The sequence below is a fragment of the Hyla sarda genome, chromosome 6 (assembly GCF_029499605.1).
Source record: "Hyla sarda isolate aHylSar1 chromosome 6, aHylSar1.hap1, whole genome shotgun sequence".
Taxonomy (NCBI): domain Eukaryota; kingdom Metazoa; phylum Chordata; class Amphibia; order Anura; family Hylidae; genus Hyla; species Hyla sarda.
Genome location: NC_079194.1, coordinates 79634527 through 79654612, shown reverse-complemented (window position 1 = coordinate 79654612; position 20086 = coordinate 79634527). Strand labels below are relative to the sequence as shown.

General features: G+C 42.9%; 1 protein-coding gene across 1 annotated transcript in view; it reads left to right on the top strand.

Moving 5' to 3' along the window:
- The first annotated feature begins 106 nt into the window (after window positions 1-106).
- HRH1 (histamine receptor H1) overlaps window positions 107-20086 on the top strand; it is a 266814-nt gene continuing 246834 nt past the window's right edge. The window contains exon 1 of the mRNA XM_056524275.1: window positions 107-454. The gene's annotated coding sequence lies outside the window, so the exon portion shown is untranslated. The remainder of the gene's footprint in view (window positions 455-20086) is intronic.

Below are 20086 nucleotides of genomic sequence, written 5' to 3'. Positions count from 1 at the left end.
ATGTAAAGTAAATAGTAGGATGGGGGGGGTGCAGGGAGCGGGAGGGGGGCACTCCTGGATCAGTGGGAAGAGTATTTTACTGGGATGCAGAGGACTGTATAGAAGGATGTTTCTATCACTGAGGGTTTCAACAGTTGTCAAGAAAAGGCTACAGTTCTGGAAGGGAGGGAGAGCAGAGGAGAGGTAGCTGCATCATTCACACACACACACACAAAGGGAGACGAGAACGATGGACCAGACGTGAAGATACAGGGAAGGAGAACATGTATGAATCCCATTTTCGGTCTCTTCAGACAGATGATAATTTTTTTTTTTTTAGAATTTTTCCATTCTTTTTATTTGTAAAGTCTCCAGACCAGGAGTCAATGACCGTCGACATCAAGAACAATGTTTTAGTGGATGGTAAAGAAAACAATTGGAGTCAACGAAGAAATTTCGACAACTTACAAAACTGGTGAGTGATAAAACTTTATATGTGCTATTTGCGGAGCGAATAGAAAATGACAGCAGAGGAATGAGGTTCATTCTTCATCCGGGGGGGGGGGGGGGGGATTTTCCTGGATACTTTTGCGCAAGATAATTCTGAAATTTCAATGACAAACTAAACTCTGCTGATGTAAACAGCTTGAACCTGTTATTCTGCCGAGCCCATTGTCGTCTCAAGCTATCTTTACATGTGGTTTTTCCATAGGGCTGCTGGTGAAGCTTGCCAAATAATGGTAGCTGGGTAAGACATCACGAGACTTTTAAGGGTTAACATCTGTACCGACATAGCAGTGCTGACTTTGTTATTTGAGCCACTATTATAGGGTTAAACATGGAATGGGATTATCTGCAGCTCTGTTAAAGACCACAGGAGCTGACAAGTCGCTACACATGACGATTGCAGCTCAGCTACATTTGTCTTTAAATTAAACTTTATTATTTATTTATTGATTTATGGGTTTTAAAATATATTTTTAAATATGTTGTAAAAGTAATTTGCACTGAGCGAAAGACCATCAGCTTCTGTAATGTATCTATATGCCTTTATTGGAGTTTTTCCAACAGGCTAGACCTCTACCTTAGTGTTCGGCTGAATGAGTATTTGTGAGTTCATGTGATCGGTAATATTAAATATTTATGAAAAAGAATTACAAAGTATAATCTTAGCTTTGTGATCATCTAAACTATTGTTGCTTATGTAGGTAATACCTCTACTAAGAATTCAGATGTGAGTTTCCCATCTCAGAAAGTGATTTTATATAGCGGTGGTCTTCAAACTGCAAACCTCCAGATGTCACAAAACGACAACTCCCAGCATGCTGGGAGTTGTAGTTTTGCAACATCTGGAGGACCACAGTTGGAAGACCACTGGCATGTAGCTAGGATATGCCATCACTCTAGGATCAGTGGGGTCTATCCTCTGGGACTCACACCAATTTTGACAATGAAAAGGATAGAATACTGTTGTAGCACTGCATCCTTTTTAAGGAGGAACTCCAGTATTTAACAACTTATACCCTATCCACAGGATAGAGGATACATTTTTGATCAAGGTGGTCTGACCGCTTGGACCCTCGCTATCTCCTGCCCGGCGCCCCGGCTCTCACCATGCACAGAGCAACCACCGCTCCTTGCACGCAGCTGTGTTGACAACCAGATAGAGTAGTGGCAGACACCCCCCCCCCCCTCCGTGCATCCCAGCGCTTGTGTATCTCCAGCTCTCCTAAAGAAATGCATGGAGCGGGCATGTTGACTGCTGTTTCATGCATGGGAACAACCAGGGAGCCGGGCAGGAGATCGCGGGAGGTCCCAGTGGTCAGACCCCATGTGATCACTTATCCCTTATTCTGTGGATAGGGAATAATAAATTGGCACTGTCATTAAAACTTATTTTGCTATTACACTTCTTATGGTACATTAAAAAAATTCTAATGTACTTTGTTTAAAAAATAAAAAATAAAGTTTTATAAGTTTTATTGGTGCTTAAAAAATCTGAGGTGTCTCCCTTCTTGTCCAGAGCACCCCCCCCCCCCATCTCTTTTGCATTTTCCAAAATCAGGAAATGAAGTCTGGAGTACTGAGGGGTGTGTGTGCAGCCTTAGCCTATCTTAGCTCATCTCACACACTGAACTGCTCTAGGCTGTAAGTAGTGAGTGGTGAAGGAAGTTCTCCCCTGTATGGCTTCATATAATCCATATTCTTCATGTTACGCCTGCTGGGGAACACCCCTTCCCAGTCTGTGAATCTGACAGAGACTGAGCAGAAAATACCAAGGAATACAATATCAAGGTAGAAAACTAAAAAATAATAAAAAATAAAGGAAAGGGGTGGTTTATCATGATGGGGGCAGTGAACTGGGAGGATTATAAAATGTGACAAGATCATGACAGTTACTCTTTAAGTACCGGAGTTCCCTGCGACTTTTTGAAGTACAACCAATGGATTTTAACTGTTTAGCACCAGGCTGCAGCTGTCACTCAAGAGTTGATACCAAATAGTCTCAGTGTAGTCCAGGTCTTAGGCTATGTGATATGTGTAGACATCAAAAATTCAGCATAGATGCGTGAATTCCACTGCTGCATTAATTTGGCTGGGAATTATGCATCTTTCAAACATATGCAGAATTTCGGCATGAATTCCGCATGAATAAACTGTGCACATAAAGTGCCTGTAGTCATTACTTCATTACAATGTGGAATTTTAGCTGCGGAATGTCGAAAAACCCTGTAAAGTGTAGTGCCAAAATTCACATGAACAGATCGATTGTCTGATGTTTCCTTATGGAGGTCCCATAGACTTGAATGGGACTTCCGGGATCGAACATCAGCGGTCCATCTGATCATGTGAGTTTCAGAGATGGTCTAAGGCCACTGGAGAACACTTTTAGTTTCATCCTTATCCTGCTACCAGCCATGGCAAAAGTAACTATTTAGGCTCGGTATTCCAACCCGCCTCATCCACATCCCACCACCAGCCAAAACAATTAAGGCTCGTATCCCAACCTCTTTCCTCTCTCTATGTCATTCTTATGGAGCTCTGTGGAGCCAAGTCCTGGAGTGCTCATCTGCTAAAGTTGATGTATTTGCTTTAGTACTTACAAATCAAAATTACAAGTCAAAAAATGTTGCAGTATCCTGTGATAGCTTTTTTATTGGACTAACAGAATTTTGTAGAGACAAGCTTTCGGGATTCCTCCCTTTATCAAGTCCAAAGCAAATTGAAGCTCACAAGCAGGTTACATCTCATAAATATGCAGGGGTTAAGACAATAGATGTGGAGGATTCACACTAAGATGGGCCATAAATTGTCCTGCTATAGGAACATAGACTAAATAGAAAAGGATGAGAAAAAGGGGGGTGGAGGGAGGGGGAGCAGGGGTGAGACTGTAATTAAAGGGGTACCCTGCTGATCAGCGTTTGGAACAAACTGTTTCAAATGCTGGAGCTGGCGACGGGAGCTCATGATGTCATAGCTCCCTCCCATAGACTTGCATTGAGGGGGCGGGGCGTGACATCATGAGGGGGTGGGGCTATGACGTCACGAGCTCCCGGGACCGACTCCAACGTTCAGAACAGTTTGTTTCAAATGCTAAGCAGCGGAGTACTCCTTTAAGCAGGACAAAGTGAGATACAAATGAGAATACAGTACAGCACAGGTTAAAATAAGTTTTGATAATGCGATAAGAAGCTCAAATCAACAATGAGTCCCCTGTTTTTGGAATAAAAAAAACAGTACCATTTTAGCTTCAAATGTCTTACTCTCTTGGGTGTTTTTGAAATTCCCTCTCAGTATCTTGATTGTAAGGTCATGTATGGAGTGGACTGTTTGGGTAAAATGGTGTCCAACTGAGGTGCAGTAGTCATTTTCTTTATGGCGGTTGATGGAATTTCTGTGTAGATTCCTCCTTTCGGTTTCACCAATGTAGCATCCCATATCACACTTGGTGCATTGTATCATGTAGACCACATTTGGAGATGTGCAGGAGTATAGTCCTGTAATGTTATATGTATTGTTGTTGTGGGGGGCTTCCATCTTGGTGCAGATATGTTGGCAGAGTTTACAGCGATGTTTGGTGCAGGGTTTGGTCCCATTGTCTGTGTCTGGTAATTTTACACTCACCAGCTTTTGTTTTAAATTGTGTGGTTGTTTGAAGGCCAAGATGGAATGTTCAGGGAAGATTTCTTTTAGCATCTCATCTTCCGCCAACATCGACTGTAGGTCCTTGATAATTTTGCGTATTTCTTCAAGGGCCGGATTGTATGTGGCTACCAGTGGTACGCGTGGTGATGGTTGTATCTCTCTGTATTGTAGCAGGTGTTCCTGTGGTGTTTGAAGGGCAGAGTGTATTTTCCTATTGATTATCCTTAGTTTGTATCCTTTTTGTTTGAATTTCTCAGACAGTGTTTGTAGGTGCAGGTCTCTGTCATCAGGGTTGCGATGGTACCTGTATATGATGCCTTTCTTTGTGTGTGAAGGATGGATGGAAACTGGATTCATGTAGGATCGGTCTGTGGGTTTTCTGTACACAGACATTTACTACTTTAGTACTTACAAAGTCACAATTAATCTTGTAGAGTCAGTATTACATTAATCTTGTTAAGAGTTGACATGTAAGGTCAAGGGTCAGGAAAGGCAGCTCTCCAGGTTGAGGAAGCCCTGAAAGAGACCACAGGATTTGGCTTCCCAAAATTATCACTTGAAGTTGATAAAATAACAAATGGACTGGCAAGTGCAAAAGCCTGAACATATGCTACAAAATCAGAATTGTGTATAAGATACTCATCTGAGATTAAGGGGGGCATTTATTAATACAATTGTGGCAAAAACAATCAAAAAGTTGCATATCCTTTGCGCAAGGAAGGTCCTTTCACCAAAACTATGCAGCTTTTTCATTGTTTTCCAATTCTCGCTTAGTGAGTGGAGCGTGCCTCTGAGGAGGTGTGGCTTCTTATGAACGGGCGTGTCTGCTCTATTTGCTAAATTTAACACAGTTTATGCTTACTAACAACTCTAAACTGTGCTAATATTTACTAGCTCAGATCTGGTGGAGATGCCTCTACATAAAACCTGCAATCCTGTGCGCTGGTGGGGCATTCATTTAGACTGGCAACAGAGATGCCAATTTTTATAAATGCCCCCCTAAATGTTTGTTTTTTTCTGACTCTTATCAGTGGGCTGTGCCTTGTATTGCAACCCAGCAAAATTTACTTGAATGGCACAATATCAGATAGAGTATAAAGAACTACGTGTTTGCTTTTGGCCATGCAACTGCAGCGATGCAAACCTCCCGGTACAAACAAAGAAAAATTTTAGGTGCCATATGACACTAGGTAGTCGCCAAATATTTTACTTTTGTATGTAGTGTGTGGGGGCACTAAATAAATTGTACACTCCAATATGGCCTTCCTAGTACTACACGTTACTATACTTTATATACCATTACTGGATTTTCTCTACACTAGTTCCTCTGAGGATCTCCACATATCTAACTAAAATATTATGAGGACAGAAACACGTAGGAATTTGCATGCTAAACAATTAACAATTCTTGTATTTACTGTACCCAAAAAGGGCCAAAGAATAGCCTAACAAATTCTGAATTTCTGAAGTAGGCTATGCCCACATGATCCTGCTTCCAGATAGGAAACATGACCCCTCTTGCTGGAATACAATCAGTAGATCCTAGTAAGAAGACCCATCAGAGCGCACCTGCAGTGGCAGAACGGCCAGCTGTGAATGTCAGATAATTTTTTGCCAATTTTTTCTATTCTTTTGACGTTATTAATTAACATTTTGGGAATTCACTTTTTCCCTCTGGATTTTATAAGATCTTAATAAATGGTCTATTTTACAATGCTATCAGATATAGCATGGACAAGATTGGCGCTGTTTCTGGAAAGTGAAGCAGAACCCTTAAAGGGGTTATCCAGGAATAGAAAAACACAGGTAATTTCTTTCCAAAACTGCTCCCTGTCTGTCCCCAGGTTGGGCGTGGTTTTACAACTTGGCTCCATTCACTTCAATGGAACTGAGCTGCAGAACCACACCCAACCTGGAAACAGACGGGAAAGAAACGTTTTGGAAAGAAATTTCCTGTGTTTTTCTATTCCAGGATAACCCCTTTAATCTAACAAAACTCTGTGAGCACTAGATCCTGCTCAGGGCTCAAGTCTCAAGCGGTGTCCGTGCTGAGCAGCAGCATGCATGCCTTCTCCTTCTCTTGACTGATTGAAGTACACTGTTCAGTGCTTAAAGCTGAACCCTCTACATCAAAAAATCAAGTCAGAGAAGGGTGGGGGAGGGAGAAGGCATGCATGCTTCAGCTCAGCTAAGCCTCTTTGACACTTGAGTTCTTTAAAAAAAAATTCCTTTTAAACTTTGACAACCCTTGTAACAAATACAATATGATGGGTTTTAAATCGTAATCTGCGCTGTATGTGATTGGTGAGAAAATATATATAGAGTCCGTCAAACGTATCTGATAACAAGGGAAAATGAAAGAAAAATGTATGATTAATCTTTTCAAATTTGCCATGGTCCTTTTAAATGCTGTACCATGTTATCATTGATAGAGAAGCTAATTCTTGTTGGTGGTGTCATCATAAATAAAATAAAAAAATAAAAAATATATATATATATATATATATATATATATATATATATATATATAAACTACAGTACATTATAGTAGGTATATCTTGCCTTGAGAAGAGATTGTTCATGCAATCATTGCATTTTGATAGTCTGGGACCAGGATGGTGTGACAAATCTGCTCCTGTGGGTTTATGTGACTGATAGAACTCATTTATACGTGTAGGCCCTCAGGGAGGAATGAGTCTAACTATCACTTGTTCTCCGACTGGAAAACATTACCTTTTCCATAAACACTGCTTCGTATATGGTGCTCTGCATAAGCATTACATCGAGGCAGCCTGTGCATTCCTGATGTAGAACCTGTGCACATTGACAGAGTTTCGGCGACCTGATGAAGTCTACTGGGGGATGGCAAATATTACATGCACGCCCCTTTCAGACAGTAGGGCAAATGTAGGATATAACCGAATGGTTGCAAGAGTTTGATGACGTTAGATGAATACTATAGGATGGGTATAACTGATAATATGCTGCTTACGGCAGTGTTTCACAGCCAGGGTGCCTCCAGCTGTTGCAAAACTACAACACCCCGCATGCCCGGACAGCCGAAGGCTGTCCGGGCATGCGGGGGTTGTAGTTTTGCAACAGCTGGAGGCACCCTGGTTGAAAAACACTGGCCTATAGTATATCAATCAAGACGCCCCAGTGACTAAAAGCTATTACCATCACAGGCTACAGTCAGATTCCCCTTATCCATGATATTATTCTGCTGAACCTTCTGACAAGGATCTGTAATGAGAATAATTCAGCCTTGGTTTCTTATGTTATATAGACAATGATAATCAGCCCACTATAAACCCTACTTGACTTCAGAGAGAACAATCCCTTCAGATGCATAATACAGTGAATGTTGAATCGCAGAGGTGATTTAAGGCTTAAAAAATAACTATAGTCATTACAAAACGTTACATTGACGAAACCTTTATTTTCAGCAATGCAATTCCTGGTAATAGCCAAGAGTTGTATCGGTGTAGAAACCATACTGTAATACAAAGGTCACAAAAACTACTGAGAGAATATTGTTTTAGAAGGTGTTTTCCCACTATCTGTAAGGCTGGGTTCACATTGCCATGGGGCTCCATCCCATTCTGGGTCCGTTCGGTTCTCTTTTTTGTGTGCAGAACAGCCCCAAACGGGTCAGATCACAACTGACTCTACTGAGTCACCACTGGATCCCGACGGATCACATTGACTTGTATGGTGAACCTTGTCAATCCTCAGAATTAAAGGTATCTAGCATTACTTAAAGGGGTTCTCTGACCCTAGAACTCTTATCCCCTATCCAAATAATAGGGGATAAGATGTCTGATCGTGGGGTCCCACTGCTGGGACCCCCTCGATCTCTCTGCAGCACCAGGCGTTTGTTTAGAATGCTATGTGTGGGCAGCGGGGTTGTGATGTCACTCCCACGCCCCTTGTGATGTTGTGGTGGCTGTCAAATCCCTCCCATAGACTTGCTTTGAGGGGGTGTGACATGACATCACAAGGGGCATGGTTGTGACATCATGACCCCCGCCACCCGCTCAAAGTGTTCGGAACAAGATGTTCCAAATGCTGGAGCAGCAGAGTACCCCTTTAAAGGTTCTTTCTATCTTTTAAAGTGATAGCATATTTTATGGTCAGTGAGGGCCCAAGCCCTGGGCCCCTATTATGGTGACGCAATGTAATTTTACTGCTGAGTGTTCTGACTGCTCTCCCCCGCACAACAGCCCTCAGGCACCTATTTAAGTGAATGGGGCCATCTGCAGCTCCCTGCACAGCCAGGTGATCTAGCATTATACTATTACTTTCTAAGATGTGAATATCTCTTAAAAGGGGTACTTGAAAAGAAAAAAAAGTGTTTTTACATCAACTGGTGCAATAAACTTTTATTTAAAAACCTTAACCCTTTCCGTACTTATCAGCTGCTCTATGCTCCCGAGGAAGTAGTGTAGTTCTTTCCAGTCTGACCCCAGTGCTCTCTGCTGTCCCTCTGTCCATGTCAGGAACTGTCCAGAGCAGGAGGAGTTTGCTATGGGGATATGCTCCTACTCTGGACAGTTCCTGAGATGGACAGAGGTGTCAGCAGAGAGCACTGGAAAGAACTCCACAACTTCCTCTGGAGCATACAGCAACTGATAAGTACTGAAAGTCTTAAATTAAATTACAAATCTGTATTACTTTCTGCCACCAGTTGATTTGATTTTTTTTTTTCATTTGGAGAAACCCTTTAAGGACAGTAGCACCTTCATACTTCTTTTCTGTGCTTTTGCACCATCATTAGGTATTGTTGTGTTACTGTGAGAGCTGTCTTATCCCCCAAGTAATTATTTTGGTGGTTAGTGGATAGTGCCGACTACCTGTTTTGAACTTTATGGATGATTAACTTAAATCCTGATTAAGAGATCCTGAGATCCAGTTATTGATAAAGCCCCTTTCCCACATGTGCTTTGTCTTTGTCTGGTGGTGTTTCCCTCCGGCACTGGAGAAAAAACACTTTAGGGAAACAGATTGTGGAACTGATCCCATTAATTTGAAGAGGACAGTTTACATTTATTTGGCATCTCAAGTTGGATGCTGGATGGTTAAACAAGCCAGATGGGTACCGGGCAGGGAACACATCTTGCTGCACTCCTCTGTCGGGCATGCACAATTAATAAATGTTGGATCCTAAATAACTGATGCTATTTCCACTTTTATCATAAGTTGTGGTATCAATTGCACCAAGTTCAGGTTATGTTCATTGAGCCGGATGCTGAACAAACGTGAACCCAGCCTAGGAGAGCCCAAGGACAACATTTATTGTAAGAATTTCTGTCCAATGCAGTATTGTCATGGATACCTTGCATGAATCCAGATCACCATATACCAGATATCTCCTCCCTACTTTGCTTTAAATGGTGACTTTCCTTTTAACAAACATTTCAAATAAGCTGTGTCAAGTGTGAGTACATGAGTAGTAGCACTATTTCTAGACATTATATAACTTGCATATGCAATTTTCTGCAGTTTTCATCTCCGCAGGCTCAATCTCTAATTTTAAGTTGTCCTAGAGCTGGTAGGAGGAGGCTAGATGCTATAATTTCTCCCATAAAGGAAACACAGGAGAGGAGATATTCTCCTATATCTCCATAGCACACCATTGGAAGCAGCAGCAGCATATAGGATATTATAAAACAGTACTGAGCAGTGTAAGGGTAAGTTCACATCAGCATCTGAGGGTCCATTTGGGGCCTCTGTCACAAAATCCATTTAAATTTCTAGTAAGATGATAGAAAGCATGAAACCCACCAAACCCAATTAAAGTCAATGGGCTCTCCAGGGCTCCATTGGTGTTTGTCAATCAGTGGACTGGCCAGTTCCATTATGCAGTCCCGAATACAATCTGTATAGACAATCTGTATAGTCAATCTGAGATGATCTATATTGAGACAGATTTTTAGCAGTTTTTTAAGTGTTACCCACGAGTTTACGGGGAAGGGGGAGGGGAAAAAGGGGGCAAGATAAGTGAAGAAAGAGGATTTTTCTCTAATAAGATATAATACAAAGTTTCTTATATTCACTTGTACTATTGATGTCTGCAAACTTTGTTGAAAGGCTAGAAACTATTTCATAGTGGCATCTATGTGTTCACATAAATAAGGACATTGATGTTTTTGGTGAAGTGGACCCTTACAAGCACTTTCTGACCTTCAACAGGAAATGTTGCCATGAGAATCTCTAGCCTCCAGCTTTTGAAAGATTTCATAAAAATTAAAAAATCTTAATATCCTTCCTACAGTACATACATTTTTTCTGACCCCCCCCCCCCCCCCACAGCATTAACAATACGTTAATGCCAGATAGTCTAATCTGCCTTTGATATATTGATTAATGGTCCAGACTTTTGAAGATGGTTCTACAATCCAGGAAAGAAAAGACCATAATGCCTTCTATAGAATTACATATTGACTCTTTATACAATTGCTCTGAAATGTCTTCTCCCTGGGGAATATATGATTTAATAAGTCCATGGAAACACTGAGCTCCGCCAGATCTGTCATAATACAGAAAATGTGTTTGTTTTCCTCCCACAGCAGTCACTGAACTACGGAAATTGTTTGAGCCTTTCCCACCATTCACTTCGCTCATATTATTTACTGCCATACAGTTTGAGAAAAGTTAAGGATAATGCTTCGGTCCTCATTATCTGACAGACTATGGCCCCCGAGATATGTAATTACACAGAATATTGATCTAGACGACAGTGTAAGGGACTGGAAAATGAAATCCTTCACTGCCATAAGCTGTTATGAGGGATATTGGTCTAATATTTGAAAGTGGATGTTTCACTTTTTTTTTTTTTTCGAAGTTTACAATAAAACCTGAATGGAATAACGATACTTCAAACATAGACATTTAGATAAGGTATCACTGACTCAACATATATTCCGAGAATCATCAATTAGTTCAGGATTTGACATAACAATGAGCCCCTAATAGTACAGTATTTTCCAAACAGCGTGTCTCCAGCTGGTGCAAAACAACAATTCCCAGGGTTTAAGTAATTTATTTATTTAATTATTTATTTATTCACAAAAACAAAAAAAAATCATACCTCACCTGCCTACTCTGGGATTACTGTTCCAATAGCTCCAGGTCCCCTGTGCTCTCAGCTTTTTCCTGGTTTTAAAGGGGTACTCCGGAGCAGTAAACCCATAGCTCATACTTTCCCTCTCATCAACCTATTTAATTGTCTAAATATTATTCATTAGCTATATAGAGCAGTTTCCCCTCTTTGGTTGTCACATGCAGGAAGTGAGCGAATGACATCATCTAGACATTCACTCTGTCTCCGTCGAAATCACTCTCTGAAAGCAGCCTCCACACCTTCCTAAAAGAGACACAGACCATGTGGTTTCTGCCCTGCACTGATTCATGCTCCCTTTAGTGCTGAAAACTGGAAGGAGTCTGCAGCCTCAGTCAATCAGACACTAAACCTCCCTCTGCTACTCAGAGCAGGAGGGTGGGGGCTGCTCTCAGAAAGTAAGCTGGCTAGCAGAGAAGAGCTGCAATGATTGCTGGTAGATGTTGGTAAGGGGAGGAAAGGATGGCAAAAAATGTCAAGCAGCCAGAGAAGACAAAAGGGGCCACAGGAGCCATGCAGGTCAGTCAGGATGGTTTATCCAGATAGTTTGGGGGTTTTGAAGCATTTATTTAACATATAGTATATACTTCCCTGGAGTACCCCTTTAACCCCTTAAGGACTCAGCCCATTTTGGCCTTAAGGACTCAGACAATTTAATTTTTACGTTTTCATTTTTTCCTCCTCGCCTTCTAAAAATCATAACTCTTTTATATTTTCATCCACAGACTAGTATGAGGGCTTTCTTGTTGCGCGACCAGTTGTCCTTTGTAATGACATAACTCATTATATCATAAAATGTATGGCGCAACCAAAAAACACTATTTTTGTGGGGAAATTAAAACGAAAAACGCAATTTTGCTAATTTTGGAAGGTTTCGTTTTCACGTCGTACAATTTATGGTAAAAATGACATGTGTTCTTTATTCTGAGGGTCAATACGATTAAAATGATACCCATTATTACGTACTTTTCTATTATTGTTGCGCTTAAAAAAAATCACAAACTTTTTAACCAAATTAGTACGTTTATAATCCCTTTATTTTGATGACCTATAACTTTTTTATTTTTCCGTATAAGCGGCGGTATGGGGGCTCATTTTTTGCGCCATGATCTGTACTTTTTTTTGATACCACATTTGCATATAAAAAACTTTTAATACATTTTTTATAATTTTTTTTTTAAATAAAATGCATTTAAAAAGTAGGAATTTGGGGCTTTTTTTAATTTTTTTTCGTTTACGCCGTTCACCGTACGGGATCATTAACATTTTATTTTAATAGTTCGGACATTTACGCACGCGGCGATACCAAATATGTCTATAAAAAAAAATTACGCTTTTTGGGGGTAAAATAGGAAAAAACGGACGTTTTACTTTTTTATTGGGGGAGGGGATTTTTCACTTTTTTTTTACTTTTACTTTTACATTTTTTTACATTTTTTTTACACTTGAATAGTCCCAATAGGGGACTATTCATAGCAACACCATGATTGTTAATACTGATCTGTTCTATGTATAGGACATAGAACAGATCAGTGTTTTCGGTCATCTTCTGCTCTGGTCTGCTCGATCACAGACCAGAGCAGGAGACGCCGGGAGCCACACGGAGGAAGGAGAGGGGACCTCCGTGCGGCGTTATGAATCATCGGATCCCCGCAGCAGCGCTGCGGGCGATCCGATCATTCATTCAAATCGCGCACTGCCGCAGATGCCGGGATCTGTATTGATCCCGGCACCTGAGGGGTTAATGGCGGACGCCCGTGAGATCGCAGGCGTCGGCCATTGCCGGCAGGTCCCTGGCTGTGATCAGCAGCCGGGATCAGCCGCGCATGACACGGGCATCGCTCCGATGCCCGTGGTTATGCTTAGGACGTAAATGTACGTCCTGGTGCGTTAAGTACCACCGCACCAGGACGTACATTTACGTCCTGCGTCCTTAAGGGGTTAATGATATGCCAACCCTGCAGGAGCTGCCCACTCAGCCAATCACTGGCCGTAGCATTGATAAGTCTTGGACAGAAAAAGCTTAGTGCATCAAGGACTGTGAGCCTTCGGAATGGCAGTGACAGGCGATCAGGGCAGATCAGTACAGGTTATTATTTATTTTTGCAGCATCTGGGACCCCTAGTGAAATAAAAAAAGAAAATAATTAAAGCTCAGACAATCCCTCAAATTTATGAACAACTCTATGAGGAATTGCATTAGATTTAAATACATGATGTCAGGGGTTGTAACGGATTGTTTTGTCCGTTATGTTCTCTGCTTTACCTCCTTTATGTGTCTTGTTTCCTCTATTTATTTCATACACTCCCCATTTAAATTCCCAGCTTCCTTGTGTGCAATGGCCCGCAGTTATCATTGTAGGTGTAAGTGAAGCATTTTTTTACACCTTTTTTTGTGTGCTGGTAATGTGTAGGAGCACCAAATTCATTAAATGGTCACAGAGCATTTGGTAAATTTTTCACATACACCAAAAAGCAACACCATGTCTGGGCTGATGTAATTTTAGAGACTTTTCAGTGGCTTTGCGCCTTTTTTGCTCCTTTTCACAAAAAGGTGCAGTTAAAACCCTTCCATATCATGCGTATTGCCAAAATCAGTGGATTGCAACTCAAAATCAGCAGAAATGTGTAAACAAGGCGCAAAAAAACCTGCTTGCTTGTTTTTTTGCCACTTTTTAGACACAAAAAGACAGTCTAAAGACAATTATAAATGTGGGCTAATGTGTTTTACTACTATATTCAGGGGATATTTGGTGCCACCGGTGTTCAAATCAATTGTCATTTCGTGACCGTTAGCCTATAGAGAAAGCGTCTCCTGAGCCAGACACGGGGGTAAGAAACACACCGACATCAGGTTATGGATAACTGTCTTTTACTGAGCAAGTGTATATGGTTCAACACACAGGCCCACATTTATCATTGTAGTGTAAGTGAAGCATTTTTCACACCTTTTTTGTTTGCTGGTAATGTGTAGGAGCACCAGATTTGTTAAATGGTTAAAGGGCATTTGATAAATGTTGTGCAGGTTACATTTTCTGAAATTTCTCTCTTCACATACACCAAAAAGCTGAGCTAAGTCTGGGCTGGAGTAGTTTTAGAGACTTTTCAGTGGATTTGCATCTTTTTTGCTCCTTTTCACAAAAAGGCGCAGTCGATAAAACCCTTCCATATCATGTGTATTGCCAAAATCTGTGGATTACAACTCAAAATCAGCAGAAATGTGTTAACAAAAAGGGGGGAAAAAGGCACAAAAAAACCCTGCTTGCTCCTTTTTTGCCCCTTTTTTAGACACAAAAAACTGTCTAAAGACAATGATAAATGTGGGTCACAGTACAGAGTAGAGGAGAAGGGAAGCAGTGTAAACCTTGGGAGCCCTGTTGCCTTGCTGGGACTTATCGTGCTTTTCACTCACTTGAATTCTATGGACTTGAGATATGAGACTAGAAGTTATCCCACGCTGACTAGGGTTCTGACAAGGTCCAATTACTCACACTGCCAGGGCTTGACTCAACACTGTACAGGGAACTCTTGCAGAATGGCAGGGCTGACTTGATTCAGAGATTTTCTCAGGCTTCACTTTGGATTCACCATACATTGAATTTCACCTCCTTTCAACACTTTCAACACAACAGTACTCAGCACAAGAGCTAGGCTATAAACCTAGACTGAACTCAGCACTGAACTGGGCTGAACCTCAATGGGGGAACTCCCCCCCCCCCTCCCACACACTATATACAGGACAATTTGGGGGTTCCCATTGTGCAGACAGGGTCACTTGGTTACCACTGCATCTCTTCTTTAAAGGTACAGCACATAAATAACATAAAATACAGTAAATGGAAGGAATATAATAAAGTGCTTGAACATAATGAACAATGCAATAGTGGGCCCAACTCAAGAGCAGCAGGCATGCCAGATCCGCAGCCCACAGAACAGCCTTTGGTGCTGGGACACCACAGATACACTGTGTGTAACTGTCAAATCCTGTGGGTGCAAATGCTGTTCTAAGTCCTAACTGCAGCTGCCGCAAGTGCCCAAGGGTGATATCTTCTTCTTAGATGACCAGAGCTCTACGCATCTCTCCAGTGGCGTTGCTAGGGTTGGTGTCACCCGGTGCGGTAGAAAACGGTGTCACCCCCATACCTCCCCCCCCTCTCAGTAAGTTTTAGCCTGTTGTGACAGACACCACTGTTGTAGCGCATTGTGAGAAATTCCAGTATAATAATCAGATATACCAGTTGCCACAGAATAGGAAAGTGTTAAAGAAGTTTTCACCATTTAAATATACAGCTCCCAGAATTACTTAAAGGGGTACTCCACTGGAAAACATTTACTTTTATATCAACTGGTGCTAGAAAGTTAAACAGATTTTTAAATTACTTCTATTTAAAATCTTAATACTTACAGTACTTATAAGCTGGTGTATGCTCCACAGGAAGTTGTGTAGTTCTTTCCAATCTGACCACAGTGCTATTTGCTGACACCTCTGTCCATGTCAGGAACTGTCCAGAGCAGGATAGGTTTGCTATGGGGATTTGCTCCTACTATGGACAGTTCTTGACATGGACAGAGGTGTCAGCACAGAGCACTGTGGTAAGACAGAAAATAAATTAAAAAAGAAAATAACTTCCTGTGAAGCGCTTATACAGCAGCTAATAAGTACTGGAAGGATTAAGATTTTTAAATAGAAGTAATTTACAAATCTGTTTAACTTTGTAGCACCAGTTGATAAAAAAAAATGTTTTCCTGTAGAGTACCCCTTTATGCAGTGGTGAGGTTATGCTGGGAGTTGTAGTTTCACTGACCATAACTGTAAAACTGACAAGCGACTACAGCTCTGATAGGACATAGGGAGGAGAATATACAATATCAGTGACTACAGGTGACGTCTTCTCTATAGTGAGGAGAATACACAATATCAGTGACTACAGGTGACGTCTTCTCTATAGTGAGGAGAATACACAATGACATCAGTGACTACAGGTGACGTCTTCTCTATAGTGAGGAGAATACACAATGATATCAGTGACTACAGGTGACGCCTTCTCTATAGTGAATAGAATACACAATGATTTCAGTGGCTACAGGTGACGTCTTCTCTATAGTGAGGAGAATGTACAATGATATCAGTGATTACAGGTGACGTCTTCTCTATAGTGAGGAGAATACACAATGATATCAGTGACTACAGGTGACGTCTTCTCTATAGTGAGGAGAATGTACAATGATATCAGTGACTACAGGTGACGTCTTCTCTATAGTGAGGAGAATACACAATGACATCAGTGACTACAGGTGACGTCTTCTCTATAGTCTTCCCTTATCTAATTCAGATGGTACATACCGCCTGGTCCAGCTAAAACTTCTGTCTGTAGAATGTGACGCCCAGACGTCTCCTCACTATGTCAGCGCATTCTCATCCTCTATATGAAAACAAGTATTATTATAAACCTGCCAGACACTATATCCTCTAAATATAATACTACTATACACTATACTCTTTGATTATAAACCTTCCATACACCGTACCCACTGAATATAATAATACCACACACTGTACATTCTGAATATAATACTATCACATACTGTACCCTCTGAATATAATACCAACACATACTGTACACTCTGAATATATTACTACCACCCACTGCGCCCTCTGAATATAATACTTAGAGATGAGCAAACTACAGTAAATTCAACTCGTCACAAACTTCTCGGCTCGGCAGTTGATGGGTTTTCCTGCATAAATTAGTTCAGCTTTCAGGTGCTCCCGTGGGCTGGAAAAGGTGGATATTGTCCTAGGAGACTCTTTCCTATGAATGTATCCACCTTTTCCAGCCCACCGGAGCACCTGAAGGCTGAACTAATTTACGCAGGATAAGTCATCAACTGCTGAGCCGAGAAGTTCGTGACGAATCGAATTTACTGTAAGTTCGCTCATCTCTAATAATACTACCACAAACTGCGCCCTCTGAATATAATACTACCACCCACTGTGCCCTCTGAATATAATACTACCACAAACTGCGCCCTCTGAATATAACGTTGCCATACAGTGCACCCTCTGAATATAATACCACAACCGCAGTAACACCCCTCAACATCCGTTAACTGATGCTATTACCACGGGAGGGGGGTATTGGTGGTGTTGCTAGTGGATGATCGGGGTGCTACTACTGGGGGGGGGGTGTTGCTGAAGGATGATGAGGGTGCAACTGGCCATCCCCCCCCTGGCAGTATCACCCCCATCATCCATCGGCAGGATCATCCTCCTGGCAGGAGCACCGCCATCATCCACCATCAGGATCTGCTGATGGAGGTGCTGCTGCTGGGGGGGGGGGTAGTTGCTGGCGGATGATGAGGGTGCTACTGCCAGGGGGGGAGCATTAGGTAGGCAGCAGTTCCCCCACATTAGGTAGTTAGCAGTTTCCCCACATTAGGTAGCATCTTTTCCCCACATTAGGCAGCATAGATTCCCCACATTTGGTACCAGTTTCCCCACATTAGGTAGGTACCAATTACCCCACATTAGGTAGCAATTTCCCCACATTAGGTAGCACAGATTCCCCACATTAGGTAGCAGTTTCCCCACATTCGGTAGCACAGATTCCCCACATTAGCTAGCATAGACTCCCCACATTAGGTAGCATAGACTCCGCACATTAGGTAGCATAGACTCCGCACATTAGGTAGCATAGACTCCGCACATTAGGTAGCATAGACTCCCCACATTAGGTAGCATAGACTCCCCACATTAGGTAGCATAGACTCCCCACATTAGGCCGCAGGTTCCCTTGCAGGTTCCCCACAATGCATCAAAGTCTCCCCACACACACACACACACACATGCACACACACACACAAAAAAAAAACATACAACACAGAGAGACACACACACAAACACACAGTCAGAGAGACACACACTCACAGACAGACACACAGAGTCACACACACACAGAGTCACACACACACACACAGAGTCACACACAGAGTCTCACACACACACACAGAGTCACACACACACACACACAGTCACACACAGAGTCACACACACACACACACACACAGAGTCACACTCACACACAGAGTCACACAAACACACAGTCACACACACACACAGAGTCACACACACACAGAGTCACACACATACAGTCACACACACACACACAGAGTCACACACACAAACATAGATAGAGACAGACACACACACTCACCCATCCAGCGCAGCGATCCTTCTCACCGGGCGCAATGCGAGTGACGTAACTGACGTCCCCCTGCGCGGCCATGCGGTGTGACGTCAGGCCGGCGCAGACGTGGGAGCGGAGGCCGGGCACAGTACTGGTGAAGGTGAGGGGGGGCGTGATGACGGACGGGCGCGCTGAAGGGGGGGGGGTTGCTAACGGACGGGCGCACCGCACACACAGCACAGGCGGGGGGGGGGGGTGCTGAAGGATGGGAGGCCGGTCGGGCACATAGGGGGGTGTCAGTGTAGCTGGGGAGGGGGTGTGGGTGCTGCGGAGCGTCTTGGTGTCACCCCATTAGGTTGGTGTCACCCGGTGCGGGCCGCACCCCCCGCACCCGGGTCGCGGGTTCCTGAGCAATATTGTAGCTTTTCTACTAATGACGGTGCCTGGTCTGATCTCCTGTGTTCCTGAGTTCCTAGCCTTTGGTTTTCCAGGCATCTTGGGAGTTGTAGTTTTGCAACAGTTGGGGCACTCTGGTTTAACAACACTGCTCTAGAGCAGTGGTTCTTAACCTTGTTGGAGGTACTGAACCCCACCAGTTTCAAATTCACTGAACCCTTCTTAATTGGAAAAATAAAATGGGATTTTTTTCAAATTCTCATGTCTCATGTCATTTTCGCAACAATGACAGTGTTTCCCCGCATTAGGCAGGCAGTGTTCCCCCACATTAGGCAGGCAGTGTTCCCCCACATTAGGCAGGCAGTCTTCCCCCACATTAGGCAGGCAGTCTTCCCCCACATTAGGCAGACAGAGTTCCCCCACATTAGGCAGGCAGTGTTCCCCCACATTAGGCAGGCAGTGTTCCCCCACATTAGGCAGGCAGTGTTCCACCACATTAGGTTGGCAGTGTTCCCCCACATTAGGTGCAATATAGTCCCCCACATTAAGCTAGCAGTATGTTCCCCCACATTAGGTGCAATATAGTCCCACCACATTAGGCTGGCAGTATGTTCCCCCACATTAGGTGCAATATAGTCCCCCACATTAGGCTGGCAGTATAGTCCCCCACATTACATTGGCAGTATAGTTCCCCCACATTAGGTGCAGTATGTTCCCCCACAGACATACAGCCTCCAGTCATACAGTATGGCTGGAGGCTGTATGCCTGTGTACTTCCCCACTTCAGTGTTCCAACCACCGCTCCTCGGGTCCGGCCATAGCAGGACCAGAGGATCACTGGTCGGAACACAGAAGCTGACGCGCCGATGGTAAACACTTACCAACTGCCAGCACGCGTCCTTCTTGCTTCTTCTCTGCTCCTCCGCACTCCGTTGCCATGGGCGCACGCATGGAACGTGAGTGACACAACTGCGTGTGCTAGTTCCCGGCAGTCTCCGTGTTTTTAAAGTAAAAGCTCTGGACTATAGGGACTTAACAGAGGCGTCTCTGTGTTCCAAAAGCATCTTTCGGAACACAGGAATGTGCCGAGGCAAAAACACCCGGTGGGCCTCCCCCGCCAAACCCCCGAGACTGACTCACTGAACCCCTGGGGTTCGATCGAACCCAGGTTAAGAACCACTGCTCTAGAGTTATACAATTTGGTACAAGCACTAAAATAATATCAGATAATATAAGGGAGAGGGTCTTGATTTCAATCT